Consider the following 10279-nt stretch of genomic DNA (forward strand, 5'->3'; position numbering starts at 1 on the left):
AATTTTTATATTTATACTCTAAATTTTTAATTAATACTAATGTTAGGTGTTGATATCGACTTTCAATATCTAATTTGAAGTTCTGCTAGTGATCATGAACCACTTGCAGAATTAAACTTCGTTAGTGACTTATAGCCTGTTTGGTTTTATAACTAATTGATGTGAAAATCACGTCAATTTCACGTTTAAGGCCAAACGAGTATTTATAGCTTTGAATTTTCACATGGAAATATGCACGGAAACGCGGAATCAAACACGGGCATGGTGCCTATATATATTTCCTGTAACTGAAATTGTATTGCGCTTCACGCATGTAAGTATATGTCTCATCCCTTTTTTTTTTTACTCCTAAACAAGAATCTGTTTCATTAAAAAACAAAAGGTGTTTTTTTTTTACCTGCAGATAAATAAAAGTTAAATTTGATATTCTATGAAATTGCTGTCAATGATTAAAAATAGGATAAACTACATTGACCTCTTCCAGGTCTAATCCATTGACATTAGGCATTTTTCTTATTTAAAAAATTATTATTCCTCCTTCCCTCCTTAAAAAAAAAAAAAAAGACTTTTGAGATTTAATTGTGATTACATTTATCTCTTCTAAAAAATAGTTAAAATTACTCCGTTAAAGAAAGTGAGTATATATATTGAGTATAATCAGAATAAGTTTCAGAAAAAGAATCACTGTAATTTTCCATTAAAAATATAGTAAAATTGAGATTTGGAAAGGAAGGAGGTAGACGACACTGAGTGGAGTACTAGCCAGTGCAGAGGGGATGAGGATGTTTCGTGTATAAACTATGAAGTATGGTTCAGATAAGAACGAGGTTTAGCATTTTACACATTGCAATCAAACGGTGTTGATGTGAACAACACGTGCCATTACTTATCTTCGAATTACTTAAACTTTTTATTTTTACATATTTTATTGTATGCACTATGCAATACTAATAAACATGAATGTTGACCCTGTTAATTTTCTCGCATTTCCAATGCCTCCGAGTATTGTTCTTGTGCCGCGTCATTCATTGAATGCAAAAAATGGTCTTAAGAATACTAGACGCCAACGTGTCTTTAACAATAGTATATGGTTTGATTCGTTTCACATGTGTGCGTATTAGGTAAGGAATGGAACTGAAATTTCGTTTTACATGTGGGTGAATAATGATGTAGAAGAAAAAAATATGAATTCCTTTGCATGCCGTGTTACTTTGTACGTTTCAATTACTTACTCCAGATTAACTGCTACGGTATTCAATCTTTATCTCTCCATTGTGAAATTTACTTAGTTGCAGTCACATGCATTAAAATAAGAAGTACCAAGAGAAACCGTCTCTTATTATTGTTAGCAAATTGATCGGGTACCCAATTTTAGGCCAAACTCACTTTGCGTGTTATAGGGCAAAGTAAAACGAGGACGACCCTTTAGTGTTCATACTAGGATGTTTTTTCACATGATACAATCAGTGATGGTGATCACTAAATTGTGCTGAACGCGTGGACCTTCATGCACCTTCTCAGATGCACACATTTTCTAATTTTAGTTTACACGTTAATAACTTTCCACTTCTTCATGTAAGATTAGGAATAAATCACATGATAGCATAACCTCCTTTTTATTTTATTAACAATTCAGGATTCGGTTATTTGAGGAATAATCACTTATAGATCCAGAGAAGATATTTAAGAAAAAGTTAAAAGTGAACAAAATGTGCATATAATTGTTGCAGATAAGGACACTCGACTTAAACTAGGCTGTGAATACTATTTAAGAGGCTAACCCAAAAGTCTTGTATTGTTAAGAAAGTTTCTTATAGAGCTCGAGCACAACATGACCATAAAAAATAATGATTGTAGCTAATCTCTGAACCGTTCCCAATGGCTTTCTAGACAATAGTAAGTTAATGTTGAAATATAAGTGTGAAAATGAAATTCCATGTTGAATAAAAATACATAAGTTGAGCAATACTTTCAGAGTTAGAACGTCTCAACCTTTAGTTAGAAGGGACAATTTATTTAAAAAATAATAATTAATAATTATTATCATAAAAATGACTAAAAAATTAGGTACAGTAGATTCAAAGTACAAAATTAGAGAAGATAAAATGCACACATTTTAGATATTTATATAACTTTTTTAAAAGTGAGAACAACTCAGTAACCTATTGTCTTAACTGAAAACATATAATTCTACGTAAACAAAGATGTAATTTTCCTAAACTCTCACTAATTAAAAAAAATACTATAAATACACATAGAAAAAATGTAGTAATCTTTATTGAAATATTCAAATTAAATAACATTTCACCCTTACCATTTATAAGTCACATTAATTTGAATTATGCAAGCAACTATCTTAATTTTATTCACACGAGACTCAAAGTGAATATGCAAATTAAAAGGATTTAAATTATCTATTAATTATTTCTCTTACTTTATTTGGTGAAAATATTAACAGAAAATATAAAATTTTTAAAATAAATTTAATATCTTCACAATGTAGTAAATGATTCAAGATTCGAATTTTAATTAATCGATTTTTCAGTGTGAAATAAATTATGTTAATAAAAAATACTCATATTATGTAAGTTTATAGTTTCCGAAGAGAATTAATCACCACTTTCAATAGGAGTTAGTTCAATTTGTATCAATATCATATGTTGAATAGAAAAATTAATTGATAAAAAATACGATTGATAAGAAAAAGCAAGTAAATTTGTAAAAGCAACAATATAATAAAATGGAAAGAGAAATATTCTCATTCTGTATTATCATTTGCATACTTAGCAATTTTACTGACTGTTACGTAACTATCATACGCTTATAAAAAAATGAAACTATTATAAGAATTTTCCAAAAAAAGTCAGTCGTGATTACTAATTAAAATTTTAACAACTAATATTTCTTAATAAAAAAAAGTCAGTCGTAGTTAATGATGCACATGTACCTGAAAAATATACATTAGCATATAATTATCCACCAAAAGAAAAATACAATAGCATATAAAGAAACTTTTTGTTCCGGCCTCAAATTCTGTGATCTTAATTTTACATATTTAAGGTATTGTGCACTTAGTACATAATTGATTGTCACAAATTTATTTTTAATAAAGATTATTTTTGTGGGTTGAAAAGGAAAAAATATTTATAAATAATTTGTGACCTTAATTCTTATGTAACGTGAGATTTTGTGACTATGATTAGGTATGATAATTTTACTCATAACTCAAAGATCCTCATGGGAATTGTCTCATTCGGGGTCCTACGATCGTGAAAAAATTTTGTGGAAATGGGGATGAAAAACCTCCCGCAACTAATTCGAAGGCGGGGACTATGCTCCTCGTCCTGCAGGGTCCCCGTATATAGAATTTTACTTATATACTCTCATAACTTATAATATGTATAACATAAATATAAGGGTTAATATAGTATTTTACTAGTAAAAAATATAAAATAAAATTATCATATATATAAGTAATATTTCACAAGTCACAAAGACACAAACATTACCCAAATCCTAAAATATCGCATGAAACATTCAGACTTCGTTTCTTGACTTCCTTCTTCACCTTTGTTCCTTTTTCACTGCTTCACCTTCGTTCCTTCTTGACTTCTTCACCGTTCGACTCACCGTTTAATATTGTCTTCACTCTCTTCACTTCTTCGATTCTTCACCATTCGTTTCACCGTTCCTTCTTCACCATTTGTTTCACCATTCCTTCTTTAATGTTTGTTTTAGCCGTGAACTCGTAGAAGCCTTTGTTGCACCTTTTTCTTCTTCGAGTTGCACTGTGCATTTCTGGGTTTCGCAACTTCGAATTATTCTTCCTCTGTTTTATTTATTTATTTATTTCTGTTGTATTTTCAATTCTTTGTTCTGCTGCTAGCTTATTGTGATGTTTTGGTTTGACTGATTCATTGAGTTTAAAATTTGTAATTTAGCAATAAGAGTCAGATTTGTGCATTTACAATTTTACATGACTCATATTTGTAAATTTTGTTACTTGTTTGTTGTATAGAAAATGGGTACGCCTATTGATCCATCCGTTAATAGTATGCTTCATTAGAAACACAACAAGTTGCTAATGACGCACAAAGCAATCCAGTGGAAGAAGCAGAAAATTCTCCAAATATAGAAGAAGTTGAAGATGTTGAAAGAAGTTCAAATAAAAGAGGATTAACTTCCGCTGCTTGGACTCACTTCAAAAGAAATAAAATAGAGGAAAAATGGAAAGCTATATGTAAATATTGTGAAAAGAAACTTGGTGGTGATACAAGATGAAATACGAAGCATTTGCACGATCACATTAGAACCTGTAAACTTCGAACAATGAGGGGTCCAAAGAAACCAATACTAAAAACTCTTCAGCAATCATCATCTTCAGTAGGAGATAGAGGCAAATATATTTTAGTTGTAAACTATACCTTTAATCAAGATGCTGCTAGGATGGAATTGACAAAGATGATTGCATTGCATGAATACCTTCTTGCTATGGTTGATCACACTGGGTTTCGAAGGTTTTGTAATGTTGTCCAACCTTTGTTCAAAGTAATATCCTGTAATACACTAAAGCTGGATATACTAAAGTTCTATGAGAGTGAAAGGGCCAAAACTATGAAGTTAATTCAAAAAAATTCAAGTCGCATAGCTATAACAATAGACACGTGGACTGCATCAAATCAAGACAAAGGCTATATGACTATTACAGCCCATTTCATTGATAACAATTGGAATTTGCAAAGTCGGCTTATGAGGTAAATAATCATTCACTTGAAAGTTTTATGATTTTAATTTTATATAATTGGTAATATGTGTAGTTATACTAGCATGTATTCATAGAACTTGGTTTTAAGATGAATAATTATTTTATTTTAGGTTTATGTATGTTCCTGCATTGCATACTGCTGAAGTTCTTGCAGAGATTATAATTGAACATTTTTTTGAATGGAATCTAGATAGAAAGGTACAATAACTGTAGTACTAATGATGCAATGATTCCTAAAATTCTTAGCAAGTTTGGACGTAGTTCATTTATTTTGGGAGGGACTTACTTCCATATGTGGTGTTGTGCCCATATTTTAAACTTGATTTTGAAGTATGGAATGTCAATTATCCATGATTCCATTGAGAAGATTAGGGATAATGTTTCCTTTTGGGTTGGAACACCTAAGAGGGAAGAAAAATTTATTGAGGCTTGTGAACAATTGGAAATTCCTTATTCAAAGAAACTTAGGATGAATTGTAGAACTAGATGGAATTCAACTTATTTAATGTTTGTTTCTGCATTGCCATATTTTGAAGTTTTGAAGCGTTTGACTCAACGAGAGCCTCAATATAAGTCATTGCCAAGTGATGATGATTGGAAAATGGCAACTGAAATTTTTGAGAAGTTGGAAATATTTTATAAAGTTACTGAGTTATTTTCGGGTACACAATATCCAACTTCAAATGTTTATTTTCCAAAAGTGTGTGAAATTCGATTGGATTTGAATGAATGGATTTTTTTCTTCTAATAGCACCATTCAAGGTATGACTGACAGTATGATTCCCAAGTTTGAGAAGTATTGGGGCATGATCAATGGAGTCATGGCAATAGGGGTTATTTTGGACCCTAGGTTGAAAATGAAGTTGCTAAATTATTTTTTCCCTCTCATGTATGGAAGTGAAAACGCAAATCAATTGAATAAGGTGACAACATTATTAGAAGATTTGATTTCTAAATATCAATCTAGGGAAAAGAGGACTACTTCTATTTCCACTTCATCTTCGATAATGCCTGGCTTGGATAATAATGGTGGAAAGGTTGATTGAAGTTCTGACTTTTTAAAATATGTTCAAGAAACTTCTTCTGGTGATTGTGTTAAGTCTGAATTGGATTTATACTTGGAGGAGCTTGTATTGTTTAATCAATCAAATATTAGTAACTTTGACATTTTGGGATATTGGAAAAATATTGGAGTCAAGTATCCTACTTTGAAAAGGATTGCTAAAGATTTTCTAGCTATTCCTATCTCAACGGACACTTCAGAGTCTGCATTTAGCATTGGTGGACAGTTTCTGACTCCACATCGTAGCAAATTAAATGAAGACACTGTTGAGGCATTGATGTGCTTTCAAGATTGGTTGGATAATGAGATTGAAGGTAATAAATTTAATTTTACTTGTAAATTTTTCTTCTAAGCAATTAATTTATTTTAATGATTGTATAATTGTGTCATTAGGTTCCTTAAAATCAAAGATGGAATTTTGCTCAATAGTTGACGATGCAGACACAACAATGCCAACAGTATTAAAATTTTATTATATTAATTCATGATTTTTTTATATTTTCTAAACACATATTTACATGTTTCATTGTGTAGGTTTGTTGTTGAAGATGTTTCATTGCACTTGGATGAAAGTATGAAGATTTGATTCAGTATGATGATGTTAATTTATTGTATGAAGATTTGTAATGTTATGCTAGTTTTATTGTTTTTATTGTGTAATACTGTATCATTAATGTGTATTTGGATATTTCTTGGATGCTCTTATGCTTGTATGATTTTATTATTATTATTATTATTGATTTATTTTGGTATTTTTAGTCATGTTTTAAACTTAGAATTAAATATTAAATTTATTATTGTTGAAAATTTGAGATAAAACAAAAAAAATTATATTTTTTTATATTTTTTAATGTAAAATGGGATCTCCGTAGGTCCCCGCGAGGAGCCGGAGAATGGGAACGAGGCAAAAAATATCCCATCACAGAAGACGGAAAGCAGGGTAAGATTCAGGAACGGGAAGCGGGGAGTCCCCGCCCCGCGTGGTTGTCATGCCTAACTATGATAACACTTTGCAAGGTTTCTTGGTGAATTGAATATACGATTGAGTGGTCTATTACTATACTCTCTCTGAATATTAATAAAAGAAAAAAATGCAATTACATTTATACATGCATTCTACCCTTATTTAGTACTGTACTATATACGGTGCCCTAAATATTTCACACAGTAGAAATTTGATAGATTTGAATCTCTAAAAAATGAAGAAATTCTACTTTAATTAAAGAAGAAATTGCATTTAAAGAATAAATTATATTAATATATATAAATTTATTAAAGCAATGATTAAATTATAATTAATTTCAAAATTTATTATATATACTTAATTTTATTATAATATCTATTATTAGTTTTTAATTAATAAATAAAAACAATTTATTTTCTAAAATGCATTTCTTCCTTTTGAGAGGATTTGAATCTTAAAAAAAAGAAGTTAAACGTACAATTTAGATTTTATACATATACCAGATGCTCAATTTGCCCCTAAATGTAAAAAAATTATTTAGTCGGCCCTTATATGTATAAAAGTTATCAATTTAGTCTTTGCCATCTTAATGTAATCTCTATATGTGAAACACATTTATAATATAGTCCTTACATATAAGATTTAAATTAAGATATGTTAAGAATCAAATTAAGAATGTTTAAAGGGTCATATCTATAATAACAAATTAACAGGATCACCAATCAAATTGAGATCCGGACATATGCAAGGATTAGTTTGATAAATTTTTTTATATAGAGACAAAAAAGAATATGTAAGAATAAATTACTGTATTTTTTTGGTAGTACTATAAAAAAAAATTGTTTATAGCAGCTGCATAGAATATAAGAGTCATTAGTTTACAAAACCAGACACACCTACCTTCCAACTGCCACCAACGTCGTTGGCGGAATCTTGGTGTTGTCCAAGTTCATAGAATCTTTCTCGCTTTCTGCTGCTAATTGCTTAAGGCGGCGTTCTGCTTTGGTTGACAATTAAATATTTGGAGAATATATCTATGCCCCTCGCCCTGGATTTAAAATTAAGCTGTAAGATATGACTTCAAAATTACATTATTAAAAGGAAGATCACACTTGTAAACCCTATGTATGAAGTCAAAAAAAGAAAAGAAAAATAACAAAAGGAAAAGAGAGAGAGAGAGAAATATGGACAATAATTAAATGATGTGATAAAGAAGAAGAAAAAATAAAATAAAAAAGTGTATATTTATAATAATGCTTTTTTGGTTTTTTTTTCATAGAGAATAAATTTTTATTTATGCAGTTTTTGAAGAATTATATAATAGTATTTTAATACTTACACACATACTATGCTTGACTTTAAAAAGATTTTTTAAAAATTTTATTTCATTAATTAAAAAATTGGAGAAAAGAAAAATAAATACGTTAAGTTTCTTATTCTTTAATTTTTCTCTCTTATCCAATGTTAAAATATTTAAAGGAAATAAAAATATAAATATAAATAATATTTATATTTTTCAATTTAAGAAAAAAGTGTTTTCATTTTTATTTTAAAAACGTCACTTTATTTTTATTTTATTTTAATTTTAAAAAATGTATAAAATAATGAAAATATTTTTTTATTATTTTCATTTATATAAATTTTTTTAAGTAGATGATAAAATAATATTTTTATAATTGAAAATAAAATAAAATCTCCAATCAAATACTTACGCTTTCAAGAATCACTTGATAAACCTTGTAACAAAGACATTGGATAGAATCTTTCAGGGTGTTTGGATGCACATTTTTAACTTTCGTTATTCTCTCATCAAATCCAAAAACAAAAATGGAAAGCTACTCTCAGCCACTTCAAACAAGACACAGATCCCTTAATTAAAGAAGCAGGTCTAAACATACTTTAATAATGAGCGAGTCAATTTTCTTCCAACATATCATTCCTTTCACGCAACGTGACATAAATGAGCTTCTTCCGTCCTAATTAACTCAAACCAATTTAGAAGCCTTTGATTCAGCTCACTAGCTGGGAATTAGTAGTAATGTAATATCTATATCCTTTGCATTATATATTTGGTTTTCAAAAAAAGAAAGAGCGAGAGTATATTTTTAATTCGGAGCGTGGGCAAATCATTATCTACTATAAAAACTTATAATGAGATTATAAATTTTATAATATATTGAACAGATTAAATTAAATTCCACACGTGTAATTCAAGTAAAAAAGAAATCACTAATTCAGATTTCTTAAATATATATTGTTTTAAAGTTCAATTTCAAAATTTATGTATGTAAACTTATGAAGAGGACTAGAGGAGTATTCGGCTTCAGTGTTTACAATATCGCGAGATATATTAGTTTTTCACATAAAGGAAATATATAATAATCTATGAGGGTCTTTTTGTTGGAGTTATATAGTCTTGTCGGTTTGTTTTTTGATATATATCAATAAAAATTAGGATAAACACGGAAAAAAAATATAAAAATTAAAGATCAAATAGTAAAAGGATTATTAGTTAGTGAAATTATACTCTTCCTTTGAAAGTTTTACATTAGGTAGATAAGCGAAGTTAAAATACTTTCATCAACATCGTTTTAAAGAGGTGTCTACTATTGTTTTAAATATATCAATTGTACTTCCTATTTAATTTATAAACAAATACAAGTCAATATATACTGACTCATAAATTATATTAAAATTAGCTTTCTGAACTCTATCATATATATGGGTGAGTGAAAATTTATTGCTCTATTATTCTAATAGAATAAAAATATAAGATTAATTGAGTAGTTAAAAAACAATGGAATAAAAAAAAGTCATTAGTTTAATTTTTTTGTTAAAAAAACATCAAACTAACACTTTGTCAATAAAAAAAACTACTCCAATCAAATTTGCCCATATTTTTCGAATCTTTCCCTTACTTTTCCTTGGTGTTATGAATAAACTAATTGATTTGTATGGATGTTGTGACGTTGAGGCCTAGTTATTGTTCATTAGGGATGATAAAATTTATTTGAATCCTACGTGTACTTGCAAAATATCTGCAAATAAAATAGATAATTACATGTAATATTAGAGCTGAATACGAAAAAGTATATATCTATAAATTTATGTAAGGATGGTTATATATATATATATATATATATATATATATATATATATATATATATATATATATATATATATATATATATATATATATATAAATTTTGAGTAGTTAAATATCCCTATGTTGGATGATTATTAGAGATTGAAAAATCTTAAACTTTTAATTTGAATTTTTGTTGAGTGATTACAACATTAACTTTAATAATCATTATATTAAATGATTATTTTTATAATTTATTTATTTATGATTTAAGTTTGAATAAATTAATATTATATTTATTTGTTTTTAATATTGTGTATTTTTAATGTTATGTTTGGATTATTTAAGAATAATTTTTTATTTTAATTGCAGTAATTATTTTAATTAATTTTTTTTTATTAA

Source organism: Glycine max, chromosome 17 (assembly GCF_000004515.6).
Source record: "Glycine max cultivar Williams 82 chromosome 17, Glycine_max_v4.0, whole genome shotgun sequence".
Taxonomy (NCBI): Eukaryota; Viridiplantae; Streptophyta; class Magnoliopsida; order Fabales; family Fabaceae; genus Glycine; species Glycine max.